We start from the raw sequence: 27,318 nt of genomic DNA on the forward strand, positions 1-27,318 counted from the left end.
TTTACCACTGGAAGTCCTCCTGAGGGGAGGATGGTTTGGGCTGACAGTCAATAGATTCAGAATGAAAAGCGAAAAATCAATCAACTCGGGGCACGTATTGAGTGCTTACTGTGTGCGGGAGACTGTGACACACTACACTAATAATAATAATAATAATGTTGGTATTTGTTAAGCGCTTACTATGTGCAGAGCACCGTTCTAAGCGCTGGGGTAGACATAGGGGAATCAGGTTGTCCCACACGGGGCTCCCAGTCTTAATCCCCATTTTACAGATGAGGAAACTGAGGCCCAGAGAAGTGAAGTGGCTTGCCCACAGTCACACAGCTGACAAGTGGCAGGGCTGGGATTCGAACTCATGACCTCTGACTCCAAAGCCCGTGCTCTTTCCACTGAGCCACGCTGCTACACTAGAGCTAGTATACGCAATTGCTGCCCTTGGGGAGCTTAAAATCTCGTGAGGAGTTTGCGGCCTAGTGAGGAGCCATGTTTGCCTCCAAGAACTTGGCAAACTTGAGAAGTAAACCAGCCATGAAAAGGGAACTTATCTAAAGCTAGAAAGTAAGCAAGTGAATGTCTCCCATCCTTAGGACAACACACACTAGAGATGTCCAAGCTAATCTGTGGAGAGAACATGAATCTGGGAGTCAGGAAACCTCTAGACTCTAAGCTCGGTGGTGGCAGGGAATATGTCCGTTAAACTGTTATATTGTATTCTCCCAAGAGCACACAGTAAGCGCTCAATAAATACTATTGCCTGACTGGCTGACCTGCGTTTAAGTTCTGGCCCTGCCACTGACTGCTGGGAGACCTTGGGCAACTCACTTCTCTGTGCCTCAGATTCCCCATTTGCAAAATGGGTATGAGATGCGTCAGTTGTGTTGTCGTGTTGTACTCTCCCAAACGTTTAGAACAGTGCCCTGCACACGGTAAGCAGTCGGGAAATAGGATTGATTGATTGTTCTCCCTCCTCCGAAGACTGTGAGTTCTATGTGGGACAGGGGACTGAGTTTGATCTGCATATAAAACATAAATTATGGTATTTGTTAAGCGTTTACTATGTGCCAGGCGCTGTTGTAAGCGCTGGATATGATGTATCTGTCTGTATCTGCTTGGCACGTAGTAAGCACTTAATAAATATCGTAGTCATCATTATTATTCTTAGTGATATTAGTCTCACTACTTGGTCCAGTCTTCCACCTTCACCGGATTCATTCATTCATTCGATCATATTCATTGAGCGCTTACTGCGTGCAGAGCACTATACTAAGCGCTTAGGAGAATACAACAGAACAATAAGCAGACACATTCCCTGCCCCCAGCGACCTTACAGACTAGATGATAAGCCCCTATATTTTGTTTTTGCTGCCCTTGGAGAACCTGGAAATCCAGATTCATGGAAATGAATGTTTCCAGTTTGCTTTCCCTAAAAGAGTTAGGTAAGTCTGCAGAGGGAAGTCGCATGGCCTAGTGGACCTGGGTTCTAATCCCAGCTCCGCCACTTGTCTGATGCATGACCTTAGGCGAGTCACTTCACTTCTCTGGGCCCCTGTCACCTCATCTGTAAAATGGGGATTAAAATTGTGAGCCCCATGTGGGACAGGGACTGTGTCCAGCGTGATTATCTTGCTTATAACAGTGCTTGACACATAGTAAGCGCTAACCAAATACCATCGGTATTATCGGAGAGAGGAGAGAGCCGGCCAACTGGTGACTGGATGTCCCTCGCTCTCCCCGTGACCCCCAAAAAGCTAACGGTGCTGCCACAGATGCGGTGTGTCCGGGACGGCTGGGCCGGGGCTTTTCTCCAGAGCGGGAGGTACGTGTCCCTCCTCTCACAGCTGGTACCAGCATATGGCAACTGGTAAAAATGTCTCCCGGGAGCCCGGAGGCTGCATTTAGTGACTTTTCGAGGGTGTTTCATTTCAGACATTATCTGGGCCTGTTTGCGGTGATGTTAGAAATTCATTACATACACAGAGTCCAGAGGAAGAAAAATAGTTTTGCTGTTTTTTGCGGGGCGGGGGAGCTTATTTTGAAGGCTCGGCAGTGCAGGCATAAGATTTCACTTCTCAGACCATCTGGACACCTGCTGGAAGGGATTTTTTTGTGTGTGTAAACACGGCGGGAATTGTGGATACTTTATTTGAGGTGGTGGCCTTTGTGCCATCATTTGATTCATCTCACCTCCGGGTCGTCGTTTCTCTCCACAGGGAGAAGTGGGGAAACGTGGACTCAGTGTTTTTGTAAGAAAAATCCGGAAAGCCGAGTGAAGCGTGGACCGGAGTGGGTAGAGACGGGAGGCAGGGAGGTCAGCGGGGGTATAGGAATCAAGCCTGGGTTGTATTTAACGTGATAGGAGTTTGGATGGAGAGGAAAAGGTGGATTTTAGCAATGTCGTGAAGGTTGAACCGACAGGATTTAGTGACAGATTGAATAGGTGGGTTGAGGGAGAGAGAGATGAGTCAAGGATAACACCAAGGGTGTGGTGAGACAGGAAGGGTAGTGGTGCCATCTACAGTGGTGGGAAAGTGAGAGGAAACACAGGGTTCGGGTGGGAAGGTAAGGAGTTCTGGTTTTGACAAGCTCAGTTTGAGGTGATGGTTGGACATCCAAGTAGAGATGTCTTGAAGGCAGGAGGAGATGCAAAACTACAGAGAGAGAGCAGGATTGGAGATGTAGATTTGGGTATCATCCACGTAGAGGGGGTTGTTGAAGCCACGGGAACGAATGAGTTCTCCAAGGGAGGGGGTGTAGATGGAGAATAGAAGGGGACCCGGAACTGAACTTCGAGGGACACCTACAGCTAGGGGACGGGAGGCAGAGGAGGAGCCCGTGAAAGAGATTGCGGATGAGCGGCCAGAGAGGTAAGAGGAGAACCAGGAGAGGACAGTGTCCAAGAAGCGGAGACTGGGTAACGTTTACGGGAGAAGGGGAAGATGGACAGTGTCGAAGGCGGCCGAGAGGACGAGAAGCGGGTGCCAAGAACCGTACTGAGCTCTGGGGTAGATGTAAGATAATCAGGAAAGGCAAAATCCCTCACCCTCTACTGTTTAAGTAGAAGGGAGAGCAGGTATTCTATCCCCATTTTTACAGATGAGGAAACTCAGACACAAAGAAGTGATTTATCCAAGGTTACACAGCAAGCAAGTGCCAGAGCCAGGATTAGAACCAGGGTTTCCTGACTCTTTCCACTAGACTGCACTGCTTCTTAGGTCTTTTTAAAAATTTTGAAGTAACTTGTGTTTCCCCAAGAAAGCGGGAATCCCCCCTGCTAGCGGGTTCTGATGCACACAGAATACACCAGAAAGAGTAAGATTCTGGGGAGTTAACATTTGAAGAGCCGAATAAAACTGGGTTTGGTGATTTGGAACAAGCAGGCCGTCTGGGGAAATAGCCTGTTACAGTGGCTTCCCAGACTTTTCCCAAGCTCTTTCAAAAGGAGTCCTGGCACAAGTAACCGATCAGCAGATAACCAAGCTTCGTCTAACGCACGTGTTATTATTCCTGCCACTTTTTGGTCTCCCTGTGGAGGATTTTGTAGCTGAGAAGTGTTTGGCAATACGGACTAAGATGGCTGCATCTAGGCCAAGGAAAACTACACAGCTTGTTTCCTGAATAGATGGCCTAGTCACTCCTGGTTTTTTTTTTTCTTTTCGAGTGCGAATTGAAACATTATTGTAGTCACTCTTAGTTTCAAGGAAAAATCGTAATTGCTTCTAGATGCCGCTCTCTGTTTTTCAAGAACGCTTTAACCTTTAACTTTTCTAGTACAAAGGAAGTCTTGCTGTTCGGTGAATCTAACGAGACCATCATTTATAGTTGGCAGAGTTCATTAGTCAATTGTAACAGTTTAATTATTAGCATTTTAATGCATGAGCGTTTAACCAGACAGAACAACGGGCTTTTAGGTATGGCATGAGGCTTCTTAAGAGAAGCTGAATTAATCAGCACGGTTGTTTATACTGTAGCCGGTTATTTAAAGCAGGATGATTAAAAATGCAAGAAATGAATTTACCTATTTATTTAGCCAACAAGGCAAGACGGAGTTGAGGTCTATTGAGATTGTTTGGTTAAAAGAGCTGAGATATAAAAATGTCTTTGTGAGCTTTTCAAAGAAATGAGTGAGTGGGACCCCTTTAGGAACCACCAATCAGATAATATGCACGTTTAAAGTGGGCTGGGGGGAACTACAAAGGAGGAGGCCTGTTTAGCCTGTGTGTATGTAGCCCAAACATTTTACTCTGTGCACACCAATTACCCACCTGAATCAAACCTAAACAAGTACAATTAGTGAAGCTTAGTTAAAGGCCCGGTCCCTTGACTCACAATCTATTTTCTCTCTGATGTAATTAGAGTATGACTTTCCTAAGTTGCCAGGAGCTATTTCAGCCTCTCCTTTGATTGGGAGGCAGGAGACATTGGGTCACTGCAAGGGAGGATGGAAAAAAATAGGCATTTAGCATTTAAAAAAAAAAAAAAGCCCAGATTCTAGGTCAGATTTTCCCAGCCTCTCCAAAAAAAAAGGTATCATTTTTGCACAGAATTGCTTTTACAGATAACTGCACTCACCACTTGGGTAAGTGCAGCTAATGTAAGACGAAACAGCAGAGAGGAAGGTTTTTCTGAACGTTTTGAACCAGACTATCACCCACCAGGTATGTGGGAAAGTGGAGTCTTGGCCCGAAATACTATTTTCAACACATCAAATGCTGCCCACTGTATGCATAAAAATGGAAGTTTCCGGAATTTCAGATATGAATGAATGAGAAAGTATTGACCTAAATAGAGAGGGTCATGGGGTTTAGGGTTGTTGAGGTCAGGGGATGAGTCTGTTTATTGTTATATCGTACTCGCCCAAGGGCTTATTAAAGTGCTCAGCACCGAGTAAGCGCTCAATAAATACGATTGAATGAATTGCATGACTGAATGAAGTAGGAGAGCGAATAGGTATCGAATCCCCACTTTACAGTTGGAACACAGAGGAGTTAGGTGGCTGAATTAAAGTCACAGAGCAAGCAAGGAGCAGAGCCTGGATTTGAATCCAGGTTGTCCACCTGCCATGTTCTTTCCACTAGAACAGTTTGCTCAGGCGGGTTAGGATCGAAGCAGCGAACAGTGTACGTCCTCAGTCCCCCCACGCTACTCTTGACCATACTGTCCCTTCCAGTGTCTCCCTCTGAGACACCTATCATGACCCCAACCCTGGCTAGAAGGTCAGGAGCAGTGGCTACTTCCACAAAATACGTAACGCTGGGGAAGCTAGAACCGCAGCTGTGATTCTAGGATTCGATGCCACAAGGAGCCCCAAACCGTGCTCCTCTATTCCCAGTGCCCTTCTGCTTTTTTTGTTCTTATTTTGTGTATTTGCCCTTACGTTGTTTTAGTGTTTTTAATCACAATCTTTCCTCGTGTGTGTCTCTCAAGTCCTCCTTACCCCTTTACCCTTAGATTACGAGTCCCTTGAAGTGTGGGAATCTAATCTGATTCTCACCCATGTATTCTTTCCCAGCACTTAGGACAGTACTGTGCACACAGTAAGCACTTGATAAATACAGTAAACTACTGCTACTATGAGGAAGGGTTCTGTATTGTTGTCCCGTACTCTCCCAAGTGTTTAGTACAGTGCACTGCGCATAATAAGTGCTCATTAAATGTAATGAATGAATGAATAAACAAATGCTTTGCAGTTCTCCGCCCTGAGCAGCCAGGATCCTGGAAAATCAGACATTACTAGGGCTAAAATGGAAATAACTCACAAGCTTTTCTGGAAAATGTGATTTTTATCAACTTCCATAAAAGGAGGAAAGCACAGAAGAGCTCCATGAGTCCTCACACTTCACCTTATTGGCATCCTGTTCTCCTCTGGTGTTTACTCCACGGAGCTCCCTAAAATTTCAAAATTCTCGGGAGAGATTCACCTCTTTGAGTACCCCCTTACGAGGCAAATTTATCCTTGCAAACAAGTCATAGATGTTCTCTGAAAAAAAGAGTATATTTTTTGCTGATATCCCTCTCAGTAGACCAGCAATCATTTTAAAGATTGCCCTCCGGGATTTAAGAAAATGTCCGAAAATGTGGAAGCATCAGAGAAAGGAATTTCCACAGGGATGGTCATGTCAAAAGTTTTTGGTGGTCCTGGCTGACTGATCCATATTGCAATGGCATCCAGAAAGCATGAAACAGCTGTTTCATCTCATTTTCAAACATGCCCAAACAATAACTATCCACATCCTTCAAGCTGAGCTAGATTCTTCTATTTTAACTTGAGGTTTGTAGTCATATTTTGCCCCTTCATCTGGAATCCCTGAATGGTAGGAGGCGGCTCTCCTATAAACCTAGAAAATAACTTGACTTTTTGAAAGAGAATTCTATCCATCAGTAGTCCAACAGCATTGGACCCCGGGAACCTTCAGCGATAACAAAGAAAATTCACATTTAACTCTAAGTTCAGACAGCCTAACCTGGGCTTAAAAACGGACTTGGGTTTCAATGATCCAGAATCAGGATTCCAGGAAGTAGATTTTTTGGACTGGTGTACAGCTGAGTGTAAAGAAACGTAGTGGAGTGGAATGTCGAGACATCTAAATAATTACATCGTGTCTAAATTTCGACTATTGGTGGAAATTGAATCAGTCAGTCATAAATAGCAGCTATTGAGATCCCACTGTGGGCAGAGCACTGTACGAAGCGGTTGGAAGAATAGGAAAGATTTAGAAGACACAAACCCTGCCTTCAAGGAGTTTACAGTCTAAAAGGGAGACAGACAGTTAATTAGAGATGGGGGAGTAATTGAGTGCATAAAATATCTACATAAGCGCAATAAGGTTGTGGCGACAATATTAGACATTGTGGAATTTGTTTAGAGCTTACTAGGTGCCAAGCACCATACGAAGCCCTGGGGTCGATTACATAATAATCAGGTCATTCCCAATCCCAGTGTCCCACAAGGCTCACCATCTATGGGACACGCTGCTTAGGAAATGCTGAAGGGCTGAAGTGGCATTTAGGAGACATAAAGTGAGGCAATTCGTACTGGGAACTGCTTCCCGAAGGAAATGTGATTTCAGAAGGACTTTCAAGATGGAGAAGCCTAGGGTCCATTGGCTATGGAGGGGAAAGAAGATCCAAACAAGGTGGAGGCGTGAGCAAGGGAGGTCGCTGGCTAGAGAGATGAGATTTGATCTGTTGAATGGGAGGCAATGGGAGAATGTACCCCATGATGCAACCAACCACGCTACAACCAAATATCTGAGGGTTCGTCTGCGTAGACACCCCCGACAGTCGGAATCTATAGTGTTAACGGGGCTGTTTTCTTTCCTTAAACACACAAATTCCCAACTGGGGTGGGTGGTCGGTCCATGGCAGAGCGATGCCGTCTAACCTTCTGAAAAACAGAACTTCTCCAAATGCCTTAATTAATTAACTGCGGTATTTGTTAAGCGCTGACTGTGTCTCGGGCACTGTTCTGAGCACTGGGGTAGATACAGGGTAATTAGGTTGTCCCACGTGGGGCTCAGAGTTTTAATCCCCATTTTACAGATGAGGTAACTGAGGCACAGAGACGTGAAGTGGCTTGCCCAAGGTCACACAGCAGACAAGTGGCAGAGCTGGGATCAGAACCCACATCCTCTGACTCACAGAGCTCTTTCCGCTAAACCGTGCTGCTTCTGCCCTAGACCGGACTGAGTCTGTCTCTAAGTGTCCGTACCACTCCGAGGAAACGCCTCCCAGAAACAATCACTTCGGTTTCTGGCTATGATTTTCCAGAACTGTAAATTCCAATTCCCTTGGTGCTGAGACCTATTTTGTGGACCTTGTTTACCTCCTTCAAGGAAGGCAGTCGCAAGAAATCACGTTTTAGGGGTGAGAATTGATTATCTTTGTAGCGGACACAGTGTTTTATCACCAGTTAGTTCTGAAACGAAGGCAGCGGAAAAAGAAAGACAGCTGTAGAGACAAAACACTATCCACCTAGATAAACCAAGAAGTCAGGAAAATAAGAGCCTAGGTAATACTGTGAAATGTCTGCTTCTTTCTTGTCATGAACCTCTGGTTAGCATATGGTTATCATTCATCAAATAGTTTTGGCAGGGATATTGAAAGAGACAACAGATTTTCTGAAGGGATAAATGGTAAGATACCCAACAAATGTCAATTTTTGACTACGGGGATCATTTTGAAGAGGAAAGTATAGACATGTAATGCCTGTAATTTTTCAAAGAAGTTACAGCAGCTTTGTCTTTTTTTTGGTGTTCATTACTAATTCTGTAATTAAGCTCTGTCAGAACCTGTTCACTCTGAATGTATCAACATTTTCTGTTGGATGTTTGGAAATTAACCACCTTGCCAAGACTCAGAATTAACCAAAAAAAAAAATAAAATAAAACACCATGCGCTTGTAATTTCAAAGCCCTGGGATTTCGGTTCAGCTTTCTAAACTGTGATTTCCATGGTGGCAAACGAGCAGAAGCATCTAAAAACCTCAAATGAGTCTGCCTTTAGTTCCCACTGTATAATGAAATAGCCAAGATATTATGATGATTTGAGAGTACATGGAGATAAATCCTAAACTGGCCAAGAAGTTAGCAAATGCCTACAATCATACACTTGAAGTGAAGTTTTATTTTCCCTAAAGTGCAAGCTACATGTCATCACAGGTCTACAGTTCACTAATAAAACATTTCACATCTAATTCCATCGCATATCTCTTTCCACCAATAAAACATTCTCTGAAATAAAACTGTCATCTCTATGATGAGTAGCTCAGTTTTGGGTTTTTGTTTTTTTAATCAGATTCCTCTAGCCCAGATACTTGGGAACTGAAATGTGATTTAGATTTTTTTTTAATCTAGAAATAAATGATTTTGTTTTTCATGCTTTTCTTCCTAATGAAGGAATTTTTAAGATATCAATGGGCAGATGTCTCGTATAAAGCCCGTCAATTTAATTCTTCTTTTCGTATTATCTAAACCATCCTTAAAATATGTAGAATCCCCAAGAGAGGAGACTTCAAGCCATTCAAGACATTACAGAGAGTGGCAAGAATAAAACGTGGAAGACAGAGATAGTGAGACGGAAAAAAAGCAGGGAAGGCTTAGAGCCAAGGGACCGTCAATTATTTCCATCCTCTAAACTGTAAGCTCCTAGCGGGCAGGGATCATGTCTACCAACTCTATTGTATTGTAACTCGCCCAAGTGCTCAGTACAGTGCTCAATAAATAACATTGATCGATTGATCGATTGTCCATTTTTTCCAATGGAAACTAAGTCTCTGGTTCCTAAATTTCTTAGAAATGGGATTCCAACAAAGAAGATCAGTATCCATTTCCACATAAGGCAGGGAGTAGGAAGATCGCTGCACATTTCCATGTAAGATAAGGGGTCTTTAGCTTCTGCGTCAGGGGATCTCGGCCGGCTAAGCAATTCGAAATGAACGGGCACATTGACAAAGTCAGCCAATCTAAGATGGAGTTCAGCCGCCGTTCAGCCTCCGAATGGTGGATCTTTTGCCTCCACCGAAGAGTAGGAAAAGATCTGTGAGAAAATTAACTCGTTTAAAGAATGAAGAAAGTTTCTTTAAGGTGTGTCTAATGTGTAATTTATGAAACTCATATTTTGTCCTCGGTCAATCCAGTAGTATTTTTTAATGGTATTGCTAAGGGCTTATACTAAGCGCTGGGGTAGATACAAGTTAATCAGATTGGACACAGTCCCTGACCCTCATGGGTTTCACAGTCTTAATCCCCATTTTACAGATGAGGTAACTGAAGCACAGAGAAGTGAAGTGACTTGTCCAAGGTCTCACAGCAGACAAGTGTCAGAGGTGGGATTAGAATTCAGGTCCTCTGACGCGCAGGCCCAGGTTATTTCCACTAGGCCAGGCTGCTCCTTATTGAGCATCTATTGTATGCAGAGCACAATATTATGTTCTTGGAAGAGTTCCATGGAGGTAGAAACGATCAGTAGTACTCACTGAGTGCCCACTGATGAGCAGAGCCCAGAACTAAGAACTCGGCCTAGTGGTCTCCTGTGCCCGAGGAGCTTAGCATCTAACTGTTCTACTTTTCTATACACCCGTTGACATTAATAGGATTTAAGAATGGAACATCTGAAGACAGAATTTGAACGTCAGCGTCAGAAACAAAGATTTTTACCACGTGGATGAGGATCTACAGAAGAAAATTCAGAAGTGGGCATTTCCAGCTGCATTTCTACCTGCTCTATCGAGCTCCTGGAGATGCCCGAAGGGGAAAGGTAAGCAAGAAACCTCCGCGCACACAAACTCTGGGGTTTTGAATGCCACTCCTCCTTTTCTGTGAGGATTCAGTGTCTCCCTGTTCCTCAGAGGTCCACTTCCAGGGTAACAAAACTTTCCGTGGTTGCATTTGCTTGAGAGCAGGATGGCACCTGCTATTCTAAAAGATTCAGTAGCTTCATGAGAAGCATCATAACCTAGTGGAAAGAGTCCGGGCCTGGGCTTCCGAGGACCTGGGTTTTAATCCTGACTCTGCCACTTACTTGCCTACCGTGTGACCTTGGGCGAGTCACTTCCTTTCCTCTTTGTCTCAATTACCTCATCTATAAATGGGGCAAGTCAATAACAATAATAATAATAATGTTGGTTTTTGTTAAGCACTTACTATGTGCAGAGCACTGTTCTAAGTGCTGGGGTAGATACAGAGTAATCAGTTTGTCCCACGTGAGGCTCACAGTCTTAATCCCCATTTTACAGATGACTGTAAACTCCATCACTGAGGCACAGGAGGCACGGTGCCTCCATCACTGAGGCACAAAGTCCGAGCAGAACAGGGTTTCTTCAATGATGAAGAACACATTCTTTGGTGGATTGCACCCAAAAATGGTTACTAGGGAATTTTTTTTTAATGGTATTTGTTAAGCACTTACTATTGTGCCAGGCACTGTAATAATAATAATGTTGGTATTTGTTAAGCGCTTACTATGTGCAGAGCACTGTTCTAAGCGCTGGGGTAGACACAGGGGAATCAGGTTGTCCCACGTGGGGCTCACAGTCTTAATCCCCATTTTACAGATGAGGGAACTGAGGCACAGAGAAGTGAAGTGACCTGTTGCCCTCAGTCGCACAGCTGACAAGTGGCAGAGCTGGGATTCGAACTCATGAGCCCTGACTCCAAAGCCCGTGCTCTTTCCACTGCGCCACTGTACTAAGCGTTGGGGTACATACAAGATCAACAGGTTGGACACAGTCCCTGTCCCACATGGGGCTCACGATCTTAATCCCCATTTTGCTGATGAGGTACCTGAGACATAGAGAAGTTAAGTGACTTGTCCAAGGTCACACAGCAGACAGGTGGAAGAGCTGGGATCAGAACCCAAGCCCTTCTGACTCCCAGGACGGCCTTCAAACTCCCATGTTTGGGGGTTTCATGGTCCTAACTGTGGGGAATGCATATGTCAAGAGGTCAGATGCCCTGTTTTAAGCTTAGTCACTGTGTGACATCCTTGTGCCTCCCACCACAGATCATGTCCTGTCCCAGCCTGGAATTCCTTTCCTCTTCATACCTGACAAACCACTGTTTTCCCCATCTTCAGTGCTTTTCTTAAATCCCTCCTCCTCCAGCAGGCCTTCCCTGATGGATTTCTAATTTCCCCACCTTATATCTCCCCTCTGCCACTTCAGTATTTCTGCCACCCCCTAAGCCTGTAGATACTCACCTCTCCTGACCCCAACTAGTACTTAGGTAGCTAACTTTTTTAAAAAAAAATCATATTAGGGGTTTACTGTGTATCAAGCACTGTTCTAAACACTGGGGAAGTTAATCAGGTTGGACACAGTCTCTGCCCCACATGGGGCTCCCAATCTAAATCAGAGGGAAGAGGATTTAATCCCCATTTAACAGATGAGGAAGCTGAAGCACAGAGAAGGCAAGAGACCTGTCCAAGGTCACACAACAGACGAGTGGCAGATCCGGGATTAGAACCCAGGTGCTCGGATTCCCAGGCCCAGGCTGTTTCCACTAAAGCCACACAGCTTCTCGGGGCTGGAGTATCTTTAGACTCCCTATCACTTTCTCCTTCCTGTAATTTATTTTAATGGCCGTCTCCCTCTGTAAATCGTATGCTCCTTGAGGACGGGGATCAAGTCTACTCGTTCTATTGTACGTTCCTAAACACTTAGAACAGTGCTCAACACAGAGGAAGCGCTCAATAAATACTACTGATTGTTTGAATGATGCCCCAAATATTTCTGGTAACAAGGTCCTAGCGGTGCTGGGGCAAATTTCCCAGAAATGTTCAAGGCAGAAGAATTCATAGCAATAGCGTCTCGTAACACTGGAAAAGTGAGATCCGTTTCCACTGAGATTTGCCCTTCATTCATTCATTCAATCGTATTTATTGAGCGCTTACTGTGTGCAGAGCACTGTACTAAGCGCTGGAAATGTACAATTCGGCAACAGATAGAGACAATCCCTGCCCAACAACGGGCCTTCCATCCACAGAGGCACAGAGTTTCTTGCAAGAACAGGTCGCTGTTTGTACAAACCAGATGAACGACCGGTTCAAAAATCTAGTTTTTAATAATAATAATCGTGTTATTTGTTAAGCACTTACCATATTCTAGGCGCTGAGGTAGATATAAGATTCATTCAATAGTATTTTTTGAGCACTTACTATGTGCAGAGCACTGTACTAAGCGCTTGAAACGGACAAACCGGTAGCAGATAGAGACGGTCCCTGCCCTTTGATGGGTTTACAGTCTAATCGAGGGAGACGGACAGACAAAAACAATAGCAATAAATAGAATCAAAGTAATCAGGTCCCACATGGGACTCACAGTTTGAGTAGGAAGGAGAATAGGTATTGAATCCCCATTTGACAGTTGAGGAAACGGAGGCACAGCAAAGTCAAGTGACTTGCCCATGGTCCCGCAGCTGACAAGCGGCAGAGCCGGGCTTAGAACGCAGGTCTTCTGACTCCCAGGCCCGTATTCTTTCTAGCAGGCCACGTTGCTTCTCTAGGAAAAGCAGAGTTTTAAAGTCTTGGTCAAAATAGTTAATAGTGACTCCTGTATCTCAGATTCTAGGAAAGGTCCTTGGGAATTCTTTTAGAAGAGCTAAAGCTCTGTCAGTGTCTGATACTTCATAGATAACGTTCTTCCCCAATATTCTCTTTGTTAGAAAAGGCATCCTTGTGACTATGTACCGAATTCCTTTTGCACCTGAAGTTAGAGACCTCACAGGACGTGTTGGATTTTTTAATCGTTTCAAAAAAAATCCCTTACCGTGATTTTTGAGAGTTAAGAAAATGAGCATTTTTCGAACCAACTAGCAGTAGCTTTGGGTGCTTATTCATGGCATAAAAAATAATGAGCAGAGTCAGTACGGAGTGTCACGGGTACGGTCTATTAATATTGACAATAAGGTGCATTATGTTCCGAGGGTAGGGTTTTTTCCAGGGACCAAATAGCAAGGTGACAGCTTTGTGTGTGTAGGTCTCAGTGTAGCTGGCCTTGGATTTACTCTGTACCCTGGAAATCTCAATTCCATTTCAGGCAGGACCATCTAGTGCGTTGTGCAGTTGCAAATTCTCCAGAAGCTTTCACTTTCGGTCCTCATATTATACAGCAAAATGAATCCATTACAGGAAATCAATTCTATAATTATGGTAACTTCAACGAAGGTCTTGAACAGAAAGTTGAAAAAAAAAAAAAGTGTTGCCCCGTACTTCATTCCAGCAGCTTTCTCCAATAATGAAGAAGTCGGCTCAATAATACCGAGTGTGAGTTATCTTCTCACGGTGAGAAATACTCCCCCAACCCCCCAACCCCATCCAATCAGCACAGAGGAGCTCTTCTCAGAGAGCCTGCCATGGTAGTTGATAATAATTGTTGTATTAATTGGTGCTGTCCAGACTAGACAGAATGTAAAAGATCCCACTGAGCCCAATAATTAATGTTTTTCCCTCACTGCCATACCATTAATAAGGGGTTTTTCCAAGAAACTAGTAATTGGATGGTTCAGCTTCATTAGAGTATTTATAGATAAGGTTCGGGCTAGAGACGCACAGGAAAGCATATTATGTTTATTTAGACTCTATTATCCGCTGCTAATGTGTTATACTGCTTTTGTATCTTCCACATTCTCTGGGATAGTAATGATAAAGGGAACCTTCAAATAATAATTTTAAATGACCTAAAATATGGATTTCATTTAGTTTCAGGGAAAAAAAAAAGTGTTCACAGGTCCTCGCTTAATATCCTTCCAACAAAACACTTGCCTTCCGCTCTGGGAAATTTACAGCTCCTCTCACAGAAATACCAAAAAGACAGTTCATGGTAATTAGACCTTGGAGGAGTGCGAGTTTCTGCGTTTTGTGATTATCTGAAGAGCTTTGGAAAACATAAATCTCATTTTGAAAAATTGGTGTTCAAGGAATGAAAGCAGATTTTCTCATTTCTTCAGAGGCAGTGTTTCTTCCGTCGTGTGAGATTCCATTCTTGAGCAGAGATGTTGTGCTGAATCGCCCAAATATGTGGTTCATTTGTTTTACCCGGGAAATATAAGTAGCTGCTCAAAACAACCCCATTTCAGCATGTGCGTCGAAATGCGTTCTCTGAAATGATTTCTGTAGAAGCATATTACCGAAAACGTGGCACACAGTTACACCTTCCCTAAGCAGATTCAACTTTCATGGGTAGGGCAGAAAGGAAGAGGAGCAATGGCTTCCTTTGAAATCCTCAAAACGTTACGGTTAAATAATAACAATGATGATGGTATCTGTTAAGCGCTTATTCTGTGCCAAGCACTGTTCTAAGTGCTGGGATAGATACAAGGTTATCAGGTTGTCCAACTTGGGGCTCACAGTCTTAATCCCCATCTTACAGATGAGGTAACTGAGGGACAGAGAAGTCAAATGACCGGCCCAAAGTCACACAGGTGACAAGTAGCGGAGTCGGGATGAGAACCCACCACCTCTGACTCCCAAGCCCGTGCTCTTTCCACTAAGCCATGCTGAAATCAATAAATCAATCATTATTTACTGAGCGCTCGTGTGCAGAGTACTCTACTGAGCCCTTGGGAGAGTATAAAGTAACAGAGTAGGTAGACATGTGCCCTGTCCACAAGGAGCTTACAGTTTAGCTCCGGGGCCCGATTACCAATAACAGATTTACTCTGGATAGTCATATCTGGGGACAAGTTTACTGTTGACCGTAAGGGCATATAAATGGATTTGAGGTATCCAGAGAAATCATCTTCAGCCTTGAAAGTGGCCAAATGGGTGCTTCAAGCTCTCCAGTTTCACTGAACCAGTTCTTCTTGAGGTCCCGCCCTAGATTATTCAGTTTACTGCCTCCCTTCTCCCATCTCTAATCAGCCAATTAACTGCTCTAACAGCATTAAGTTATAATGAGGACTCTTGATTTTTCTCTTTAGAAAAATGTGCCCAGCTAGGTTGATCTGGGAGTTTATATCCAGCAATGTCACTGCTTTCAGATCTAAACAACGGTTCCTTTCTTCTCACTGGGACAAGATCAAACAGTGGTACATAAATTCTAGCAGTCAGAAAAGATTAAGATGCCGAGTTGACTATCCAAAAACGAAAAAATTTGCCCAGATCACAGCTCTTATTCCATGGATTTAAGACAAAAAGTGTGACCCTTAATTTAATAACCAAAAAAAGGCTCTTATTCCGTGGACTTTAAGCAAAAAGTGTAAACCTTAATTTAATAACAAAAAAACTAATAACAAAATTTAAAAATAACAGAAAGATGGCTGCATGCCCTCAAGTTCTTAGGAATCAACCACTATGGCAGATGATCTGGGAAGGTTGCTAATTTAATTTATCTTATTCCCCGCTCGGTATAGTGTGTGGAGCCGGGAGGGAAAGTAGATAGGTGATATTTGGAAGTAAAGTTTCCATCCTTACCTTCATGCAATGCTGAAGTTGTATGCCCGACTCGGGGTCTCTAGGTGGACCCAGCAAGATGGTCTTGGGATGAGGCAGGTGGCACATCCGCCCCTGGATTGACCAACTCGCCCCCACCGTTACCCTCCTATCGCCCCCGCTAACATGGACTCAGGAAGTTTTTTCTCATATCAGAGCCAGTTCTACCCAGTTCTGGCTTCTGCCTAATTCCAAGTTACTTCCACACTACTTTCAAACTGACATTTCTGATTTTTTTAAAGATGAAAAATTCTCATTATTTAGGGCCTCCCTTGTTCCAAGTACTGGGGATGATATAAGGTAATTATTCCCTGTCGGGCATGAGGCTCACGGTCTAAGAAGGAGGGAGAAGGGGTATGTATTTCCAATTTACAAATGAGGCACAGAGAAGGTGAGTGACTTACCCAAGTTCACACAGCAGACAGATGGCAATGGTCTCCTAATTCCTAATCCTGTGCTCCTTCCACTTGGCAATTCCGTAGTTTAGCCTTACTCTGGGGCCTTTAATAATAATGTTGGTATTTGTTAAGCGCTTACTATGTGCAGAGCACTGTTCTAAGCGCTGGGGGAGATACAGGGGAATCAGGTTGTCCCACGTGGGGCTCACAGGCTTAATCCCCATTTTCCAGATGAGGGAACTGAGGCACAGAGAAGTGAAGCGACTTGCCCACAGTCACACAGCTGACAAGTGGCGGAGCCGGGAGGCGAACCCATGACCTCTGACTCCGAAGCTCAGGCTCTTTTCCACTGAGCCACGCTGCTTTATTAAAGAGGCTGATTAAATTATTTTTTTCCGGTTGCCTGGCAGATTTTTTCTTGTCATCTTTCACTCACCTAACCTCAAACATCAGAGATGCAACATCCTTACAGAAGGAAAAAGCTATCCCGAGCTCTATTTCCCTCTAAAATTTAGTATATTATGGGTAGGGAATGTTTCGGCCAACTCTGTTGTACTGTACCCTCCCAAGCACTTAGTACAGTGCTCTGCGCACAGTAAATGCTTAATTGCTTATTATGAATGATGATGATGGCATTTGTTAAGAACAAAGCATTGTTCTAAGCACTGGGGTAGATCCAAGATTATCGGGTCAGACACAGTCCCTGTCCCACACAGGCCTCACAGCCTTAATTCCCACTTTACCGATGAGGTACGTGAGGAACAGACAAGTTCAGTGAGTTGTCCGAGGTCGCTCAGCAGGCAGGTGGCGGAGCTGGGATTAGAACCCAGGTCCTCTGACTCTCTAGCCTGTGATCTTTCCCATCAGTGGCATTCATTGGGCAGTTCTTACTTGCAGAGCACTATACTAAGCGCTTGGAAGAGTTGGCAGTCACATTCCCTGCCCACAGTGAGTTGTGTAAAAAATAAATTGTGGAATTTGTTAAGCGCTTACTATGTGCAAAGCACTGTTTTAAGCGCTGGGGGATACGCGGTGAACGGGTTGTCCCACGTGGGGCTCACACTTTCAATCCCCATTTGACAGATGAGGTAACTGAGGCACAGAGAAGTTGCCCAAGGTCACACGGCTGACTAGCGGCAGAGCGGGGATTAGAACCCGTGACCTCTGACTCCCAAGCCCGCGCTCTTTCCACAGAGCCACTACAGTTCTAAGCGCTGGGGGATACAAGGTGATCAGGTTGTCCCTCGTGGGGCTCACAGTTTCAATCCCCATTTGACAGATGAGGTAACTGAGGCACAGAGAAGTGAAGCGACTTGCCCACAGTCACACAGCTGACTAGCGGCGGAGCCGGGGTTAGAACCCGTGACCCCTGACTCCCAAGCCCGGCCTCTTGCCACTGCGCCTCGCTGCTTCTCCAAAATGCTAATTGAAGGTTTGATTTCTAGAAATATCCATTCTGGAAAGTGGGTGAGGGGGGCAGTGGATCAATGGATGAATGGTCCTTATTAAGCTCTTACAGTTTACAGAGCACTTGGCTAATCACTGGAGAAAGCGAGCACACGATACAGTAGAACTGGTGGAAATGTTCCCTTCCAACAAGGAGCTTTCGGTCTAAAACGGGGACGGACATAAAAGTCAAGTACATATATCTGGGCGTGTTTGTGTAGAGAGAGACTGTAAGCTCGCCGTGGGCAGGGAATGTGTCTTTTATCGTTATACTGTACTCTTAGTACGGGGCTCCGGACACAGTAATCACTCAGTAAACCCAGTTGAATAAATGAATATAACTCTAATTGCCGTCAGGAAGAGGGTGGGGTATCAAGTGATTAAAGGGTACTGATCCGCTGTAGCACAGGGAAAACGGCACAGAAAAATCAAATGAGGCTTCAAAACTTCCCCCTAAAGACCTGCAGAAATCAAGCAAGCACTGAGTGCTTTAAATGGGTAAGCAAAAGAGGCTCTACCTAAACTTAATGTTGCCATAAAGAGTCCTCACCTCCATCATATCCTAATAGGGGTTTAATAATAGTGATAATAATAATATCATCCCAATAAAGATTTATTATCGCCAAATAATAATATCCCAATAAAGATTCATTATTGACAATAAGAATAATAACAATCGTTTGTTTAGATACTTACTCCTTCCCAAGAACTGGGATATTACAAGACAAACCAGCAGATTGCAGTTCTTTTCCCATACAGGGCTCACATTTTCCAGGGAGTGGGAGAACAGGAATTGAATCCTTTATTTTTTTACGGACGAGAAAACTGAAGTACAGAGAAGTTAAGTGACTTGCCCAAGGTCACACAGCCCACATGTGGCAGAGCTGAATTGGCCCGGGCCCGGGAGTCGTTAGGACTTGGGTTCCAGTCCCAGCTCTGCCACTTGACTGCTGTGTGACCTTGGACAAGTCATTTAACCTCTCTGTGCTTCCTCAACTGCAAAATGGGGATTAAATATCTGGTCTCCCTCCTACTTATACTGGGAGCCCCCTACGGGACAGGGATTGTGTCCTATCCAATTAACTCGGACCTACCCCAGTGCTTAGAACGGTGTTTGACACATAGTAAACCCTTTAAAAATACCTTCAAAATAAGATTACACGGTGAGAAGGAAGAAATCGTGTTTCTTGTTGGATCCTGCACTGCCAGAAGAAGTGGAGAAATCATTTGGTCAATCCATGGCGTTAACAGAGAGCTTAATGAGTGCAGAACACTGTACTAAGCGTCTAGGAGAGTACAAGCCAGCCGAGTTATTAGACAAGTTCCCTGCCACTAGGAGCTCACAAGTGCTGATTGCAATCGTGGATGATCAAAAAAAAGAAAAAAAAGGAAATGGAGACGGGGAAACTCTCCCTTTGAAATGTAAACTGTAACAGATTGACTTTTTCAAATGAACAGGTGTTTTTGAGATTACTCTACGCAACTCTGTGTGGTGCCTAATATTTTAGATTCTTCCTTGCTTTCTTCCCAAAGAAACCTCTCGGTTTTTCAGGCCTTCCAGCGATCAGCTGAAGAGCTCCAAAGATTTCTAAACAATTTGCCGATTCAAACGTCGGGATGCGGTTTTCCGAATTGAGTTGCTGGAGATCTCTCTCATAAGATGTGGACTTAAATAGCTCTCGGCTCCCCACCGCCATTTGGCAGTGCTATTACTTGCCTTCCAGAAAGAAACCAATGGCCTTGATATATTGATATATACCGAGTGGCTTTTCCCTGGCAAATTCTGTACGGTGGAGTATTTTAAAACCCCGCTTGAAGACGTCAAAACTGGTTCACAGTTCAAGCAGGTTATAAACTCATTTGAACCGGCCGATCCATAAGGAGAGTGAGACGTCAAGAAAAGTAGGCACGAAAAATTCTACCTCGCCACATTTTTAATGAGTAAAATCCTCTAACCGCTCCCGGAGCCCACAGAGACCGCCTATTAATGAGTGCTTAGAATAGATGTGCCCCTTTTATACATGTATGGTGACATGGGAGAGACACTTTAATTTGAATTTTACATCTGCTGCTACATTCGAGTGCCCACTCGAGGGGAAGAAAACACTTGGAGAATTTTGTCTTTAAAGAGACATTTTCAAATAGAGCTTTAGCACTTTTCAGCCATATTCTATATGTGAAAGCTTTTCAATTTTCAAAGTATATATTTAGATTCTGGAGCACGCAACTGGAAAGGTGCTGGCTCGAACGATGACTGGGGCTACCCGTTCTTCTCTCGTCCTCGCAGGTCGAAAGGAGTTGCATGTTCAGTTGGCCTTCGGCGTTCGACTGAAAAGCAGCCCGGCCTGGTGGATAGAACACAGGTCTGGGAGTCACTACGACCTGGGTTCTAATCTTGTCTGCTGGGTGACCTAGGGCAAGCCACTTGACATTTCTGTGCCTCGGTTACCTCACCTGTAAAATGGGGATTAAGATCGCGAGCCCCGTGTGGCACGTGGACTGGGTCCAACTTGTTCAGCTTGTGTCTTAGCCAGCGCTTAGTACGGTGGCTGGCACGTAGTAAGCGGTTAACAAATACCACAGGAAAAAAAAAGGCCTCGTTGTTAGGAGAGTCAGGACACTCTCTTCTGCCCCATCCAGAATAGAAAGGGAACTTTCTAATATTGGCCAGGAGAAGAGGAACGTTCTGGAGTGAAAGCCCCCATATTTTTCAGATCTAAACTGTAAGTTTGTAAACTGTAAGCTCCCTCCTTCTCTTTCCTCTCTCTTCCTCCTCCTTCCTCCCTCCTCTTTCCTTCCTCCTCCTTCCTCCCTCCTCTTTCCTTCCTCCTCCCTTCTTCTCCTCCCTCCTCCTCCTAGTCTTTCCTCCCTCCTCCTCTTCCCTCCTCCCTCCTCCCTCCTCTTCTTTCCTCCTTCCTCCTCCTCCCTCCCTCCTCCTTCCTCCCTCTCCCCTCCTCCTCTCTCCCTCCCTCCTTCCGACCCCCGGTCCCTCCCCTTCCAGGGAATTTGCCTGTTTATTGTTGTATTGTATTCTGCAGGTGCTTGGTACAGTGTATTGTACTGCATCTACCCCATTGCTTAGCACAGTGCTTGGCTCATAGTAAGCGCTTAACAAATGACTACTATTTTGGATGAGGAGGAGGAGCAATGAGAAGTAGAGTGGCCTAGAAGAAAGAGCCCAGGCAGGGGAGTCAGAGGAGCTGGGTTCCAATCCCGGCTCCACCACTGGCCTGCCGTGTGACCCGAGGCAAGTCACTTCATGTACTGTACACGGTGAGCCTTCGACAAATACAGCTGAATGACTTTTTTTTTTGTTGGTGGTATTTTTTTAAGCGCTTACTAGGTGCAGAGCACTGTTCCAAGCGCTGGGGTAGATACAGGGTAACCGGGTTGTCCCACGTGAGGCCCACCATCTTCATCCCCCTTTTACAGACGAGGTCACTGAGGCTCAGGGAAGTGAAGTGACTGGCCCACAGTCACACAGCTGACAGGTGGCGGAGCCGGGATTCGAACCGATGACCTCTGACTCCCGAGCCCGGGCTGTTTTCCACTGAGCCGCGCTGCTTCCCGGGGATGCTTCCCGAAGTGGATAATCATCCCTAACAGTGACCATAATTACATCCCGATACTTCTGACTCGCATGCAGCCAGGCAGAAGGAAAGGAAGACAAACGCAGCAGTCAGTCCGTCGGTTATCGGTATTTTTTGAATGCTTACTGTGTACAGAGCACTGTACTAAGCACTCGGGAGGGTACATGAAGTGACTTGCCCCGGGTCACACGGCAGGCCAGTGGTGGAGCCGGGATTAGAACCCAGCTCCTCTGACTCCCCTGCCTGGGCTCTTTCTTCTAGGCCACGCTACTTCTCATTCCTCCTCCTCATCATCCAAAATAGTAGTCATTTGTTAAGCGCTTACTATGAGCCAAGCACTGTGCTAAGCGCTGGGGTAGATACAGTATGATCAGATCGGACACAGTCCCTTTCCCACATGGGGCTCACAGACTAAGTGGAGGAAGAGCAGGTACCAGAACCCCATTTTACAGATGAGGAAACTGAGGCCCCAGAGTAGTCAAGCCACTTAATAATAATAATAATGTTGGTGTATTTGTTAAGCGCTTACTATGTGCAGAGCACTGGTCTAAGCGCTGGGGTAGACACAGGGGAATCAGGGAGTCCCACGTGGGGCTCACAGTCTTCATCCCCATTTTACAGATGAGGGAACTGAGGCCCAGAGAAGTGAAGCGACCCGCCCACAGTCACACAGCTGACCGAGCCGGGATTCGAACTCATGACCTCCGACTCCAAAGCCCGTGCTCTTTCCACTGAGCCACGCTGCTTCTCACTTGCCCCGAGGTCACGCAGCTGGCACGTGGCGGAGCCGGGATTAGAACCCGGATAGAGGAATCAGACCACACTTGGTTCTACTGTTGGGATTCCCCCCTCGTGTGGATAATAATAATGATAGTGTTGGTATTTGTTAAGCGCTTACTGCGTGCAGAGCACCGTTCTAAGCGCTGGGGGAGATGCAGGGGAATGAGGTTGTCCCACGTGAGGCTCCCGGTCTTTCCCCCCCATTTTACAGATGAGGGAACTGAGGCACAGAGGAGTGAAGTGACTTGCCCACGGTCACACAGCTGACAAGGGGCACAGACTCATTCATTCAATCGTACTTACCGAGCACTTAGCGTATGCTGAGCACTGTTCTAAGCGCTTGGGAGCGTACAGGAGAACAATAAACAGACACAACCCCTGCCCACAACAAGCTTACAGTCTAGAGGGAAAGAACGTGCACACACACGTATACACCCCCTCAAATCCCCCCCACCAAACCTCTCGGTCAAAAGTATTTATCGAGGGCCTACTCTGCATAGGACATTGTACTGAGCTCCTCTCTCCCTCCCCCACCACCCATGGGAGTTAGGACGAGGTGGGGAGATGTCACCCTATATAAGGCCGCAAAATACAGAAAATTCCTCCTCACCTCCCCCTGAGTCTCCAAGTGAAAAACGTATTAGGAGCCGTAGAAAAATTCCACGAAAAGAAAATTGGCCCGGTCTCTAGAGGGGGGAAGAAAGCAGATATTGTAATACGCATTACAGTTGATTTCATCATCTTTGCTTTCCCTGGCACAGCCAAGGAAAAAAAAAAGGATTAATAGAGGCTGCACGTTTTGTGCCTGAGGTCAACTGCAAGTCACAATTTGTGACCCCTGAGACCTGGGGCCTGAACTGAGAAAAGCCCAGGAGGATTCGCTAAGTGCGCAGCTGGAGCAGTTAGAGGGCTTGGCTCTTGAGGTTGGCAATGGGTGAGAACTTTATACCTTCCCAAACCCCCCATCCTACTCCACTTTCCTTCAGTGGGGAGTCAGAGGACCTGGGTTCTAATTCCGACCCTTCTGGTTGTCCGCTGTGTGACCCTGGGCAGATCACTTCACTTCTCTGTGCCTCAGTCGCCTCATCTGTAAAATGGTGGATCAAGAGAGTGAACGCTACGTGGGACAGGGGCTGGGTCCGACCCGATCATCTTTTATCCACCCCCGTGCTTAGTACAGTGCCTGGCACACCGTAAGTGCTTAACAAATACCGTTAAAAAAAAAAACAAACAACTGCAAGTGGCAACACAAAAGGGTTCATGACTTCTGTCTAGAGTGTAAACAGTAGATTGATCTCTACAGTGCCTTGACCTGAGGGGAGAGACCGAATTTTCCTCCATGGTTTTTGCAAGAAGGCCTTTTGCTGAGGCTAAACGGCGATCGTTGGACTGTTTTGCTTTGTATTATTTCCACGGTAACAATGGAAATGACTCTAATGACTGGGGGAGGGAGAGGGGTGGGAGGAGAAAGAGGTGGGTAATGAGGCCACAGTCCCTTCACCGCCCCAGCTAAAATCTGGCCGGACAGGCAGCTGTTTTCATTCCCTTGATGGTTCCAGAGGACGTGCCCAGAGCGGCCTGCCCGTCCCTTCCTCCACCCTGCAGCCTGTCTGCACTGGAATGAGACGCCCCAAATCAATCCATCAGTGGTATTTATTGAGGGCTCACTACGTGCAGTGCACTGTACGAGGCGCTTGGGAGACTACAGAAGCGGCGTGGCTCAGTGGAAAGAGCACGGGCTTAGGAGTCATGGGTTCTAATCCAGGCTCCGCCACCTGTCAGCTGGGTGACCGTGGGCGGGTCACTTCACTTCTCTGCGGCTCAGTTACCTCACCTGTAGAATGGGGACGAAGACTGTGAGCCCCACCACCTGATCACCTTGTATCCCGCCCGGCGCTCAGAACAGTGCTTCGCACGTCGTAAGCGCTCAACTAATACCATCGTCATTATTATTACAAATGATTCAGCTTGGGATAGCTGGTCTGTGGGGACCGGGGGGGATTCAAAAGCTGCAGGATAAGATCCACAGAGCTGCATCTGATGATGCCAAGTCGATTAAAATCCAACTGGGGGAAAGGTTTCTTCAAAGAGGGTCCTTAGCCCTCATTTGGGAGCAGATACCTCTTTGCCCTGTGGGCCCACGACACCCAGAAGAGATGATATTTTGATGCTGACATTGTTTACCTAAATAGATACAGACTTAACAAAGTGCATAAGCAGGAATGTGTGTGATTTGGGGAAAAATGGATGGAGTTTCTAATTTGGGGCCAAATTTCTCTACCTATTTATAGACTTCAACAACAAAGCTGTTTCTCTGAGGCATGAGGTCCCTCACTTTAATTACATGTTTATTTGCATTATATATGCAGCGTCAAATGATGTAATTGCTTGATTGCTTCTTATTAGGCTTTTGCAATGCATATAGGGTATTGTGGTAAAATTAAAGGGCCGAACAATTGACATTAGAACCTTTTCCGATTCACAAATGAATCTAACACTAAGGTGTTGCCAAAAGCATTTATTGTCTCCTAATTTGATTTACTTTTTTCCAGGCTGGTCCTGGTGGCCAAAATGGCTGATGTCTAGAAATGCCTGAAAGGCTAATGAAGCTTGCTGCGTTCCCAGCATGCTCTCTGCTGTCAGAAACCGGCAATTAACTTAATAGGGTTCTTGAAATGCCGCAGATCCACGAAATGTGGCATGTGTTGACATATTCCCGCCGATCTAAACAACCTCCTATCACGGAGGAGCGGGATGTGTTTGCTATTTGAATTATTTAGGGGCTTGTTATGTGAATTAAAAAGCAGCACTTTGCAGTATTAAGTCTAATATTTTATGATCTTCAATTGATTAGGTGGGCTTTCGGGATTACACGTAAAGGTTAAGATAAATCAGTCTTCATTCCGGCAGAACCTCCGTGAGCTATTATTTCAAAAAATCGAAGGAAGGGAGCCGGTCTTTCTCTCTTAAATGCGTTTCCACGGAACATATTTTCAAAACCTAACGAAAATCTTGGACACCCCTCGAGGGCCCCAGTCATTTTTAAATTTGTAAAGTTAAAAGGCCATTATCCCGTTTAACTTAATCGTGATTATTTCATCATCTTTTTAACTCCACTTGTCTTTTCCCTTTAGCAAAAGAGTGCTGACCTGATGCTAAGATGAGAATATCCACAAGTTCAGACCAGGGTGGTTGGGGGGAAGTGAGAAGTGGAAATCTTCCTGGAAACAACAGGAGGAAGAGAAATTTAAAGCAGAGTTGAGAGTACCAAGGTAGGCTCGGGTTGGAGAGGACGATATGAGCGGTGTGAAGAAAGGCCAATAACCAGAAGAAAATGGTTGAGGAAAGAAGGAGAGAAAGAAGGAAATTTGGTGGGAAGAAAATGTAGAAGAAGACTTTTAATGTCTTTATCCTGACTCGGTTTACCTGCTCTATCTGGCTCGTTTGTTATTTTCAGTGGGAGATTTAACCAGTAGCAGACTATCTGACTAGCAAGCATAAAATAATCCAATATGATATCACATGCAATAAGATATACTCTAATAACTCAAATATACTGTGAAGGATAGGCTGGATTATAATGCACAACATAAGCAAGCTTTATGTCTGTCTTCCCCTGTAGACTGTCAGTTCGCTGTGAGCAGGGAACGCGTCTCTTATACTGTGCTCTCCTAAGTGCTTAGTACAGAAATATGATTGACTATTTTTTTTGTTGTTTTTTTAAAGCCATGCTGCTGCTTGGACCACGCAAAGAAAATCCTCCAGTGAGTATTTGCTCTGGAGAATAATTAGCTATTTGAGATCACAGGTCTTTTTTGGTAGAACTAGAGCTCATCCAAGAGGATCGCCTCTCTCCTGATCAGAGTCATTCCTGGCCATCGAAAGACCAAGCCTGAACCGTTCGGGCGGAAGCTACCCACGGAACGGAGGGGCTGATATAAAAAGAAACGAGACCCAGCTGTGGCCATAAAACCCCATCTGAAATGAAACACAAAAAGCTGAGCTACCGAGACTCCTCGGGTAGGCTGACGGGCCGGGATCGGATTTCCATTCCCCGCAGACCGCCTCCACGGCTTGTCCACCCGAGGTGCTGCGGCGAAACCCTGAAAGGTGTCGGAGGTGAGCCTCGGAGCTTGTTCTCGACGGGGATCTTGAATTCGCTCGGGGCCTGGTCCGTTAAGCCCTTTGAAGAGAACAGCCAACCCACCGTCAAGGCAACCGGCTACCGTAGAGATCCCCAAAATAGAGAGCTCTGAGTGGTGTAGGGGGAGGATGGCCACTCGGACAAGTCCGCGTGGGATGGATGACCCCAACCTGCAGACCCGGTGAAGGGAGAATGGGAGTAATGGAATCGTGTGGTCGGGGCATGAGCTGCAAATCTGGAGTCAGGGCTGAACAAGTTGCGGAAAAACCTACAAACTGGGCAGCTAAGAAATGCTGTAAGGTCTTCAGGTACCTCGTACTTGCGAGACTACCAGCCCAAAGTGACTCCAAGATTCTAGAGGTTCACTCCTCTAGAAAGAAGTCTTTCTTAAAAAGAGTCCAAAGGACACAGAGTCATCTCTTAGCAGTGCCGTCCTGCAGTGTTGCTTTTGAGAAGCAGCATGACGTAGTGCATGACCCCGGGCCTGGCAGGCAGAAGATCATGGGTTCTAATCTCTGCCACTTGTCAGCTGGGTGAACTTCTCCGTGCCTCAGTTACCTCATCTGTAAAATGGGGATTGAGACCTTGAGCTCCATGTGGGACAACCTGATTGCCTTGTATCTACCCTGGCACATAGTACGTGCTTAAGAAATACCATCATTATTATTTTGGCAGCTGAGAAGATCTCCCGACTGGCCCTCTGCGATCATGATAATAATAGTGGTATTTGTCAAGTGCTTACTATGTGCTAAGCACTAACTGCTGGGGTAGACACAAGGTAATTAGACTGTAATCTATTATCGATTAATAATCTGATTATCTAATCTCATTATCGATTAGACCGTAAGCCCGTCAAACGGCAGGGACTGTCTCTGTCTGTTGCCGACCTGTTCATCCCAAGCGCTTAGTACAGTGCTCTGCACATAGTAAGCGCTCAATAAATACTATTGAATGAAAGTAATTGGGTTGGACACAGTCGCTCTCCCACATAGAGCTCACAGTCTTAATCCCTATTTTCCAAGTGAGGGAACTGAGG

The 27,318-nt window shown here is 45.4% G+C and overlaps 1 long non-coding RNA gene across 1 annotated transcript in view; it reads left to right on the forward strand.

The window, feature by feature from the left end:
- LOC114817442 overlaps window positions 1-26,771 on the forward strand; it is a 32,308-nt gene extending 5,537 nt beyond the window's left edge. Inside the window, exons 2-3 of the long non-coding RNA XR_003765301.1 lie at window positions 10,091-10,254; window positions 25,865-26,771. This is a non-coding gene — a long non-coding RNA (uncharacterized LOC114817442). The remainder of the gene's footprint in view (window positions 1-10,090; window positions 10,255-25,864) is intronic.
- Window positions 26,772-27,318: the final 547 nt, after the last annotated feature.

The sequence above is a fragment of the Ornithorhynchus anatinus genome, chromosome 16 (genome assembly GCF_004115215.2).
Source record: "Ornithorhynchus anatinus isolate Pmale09 chromosome 16, mOrnAna1.pri.v4, whole genome shotgun sequence".
In the NCBI taxonomy this organism is placed as follows: domain Eukaryota; kingdom Metazoa; phylum Chordata; class Mammalia; order Monotremata; family Ornithorhynchidae; genus Ornithorhynchus; species Ornithorhynchus anatinus.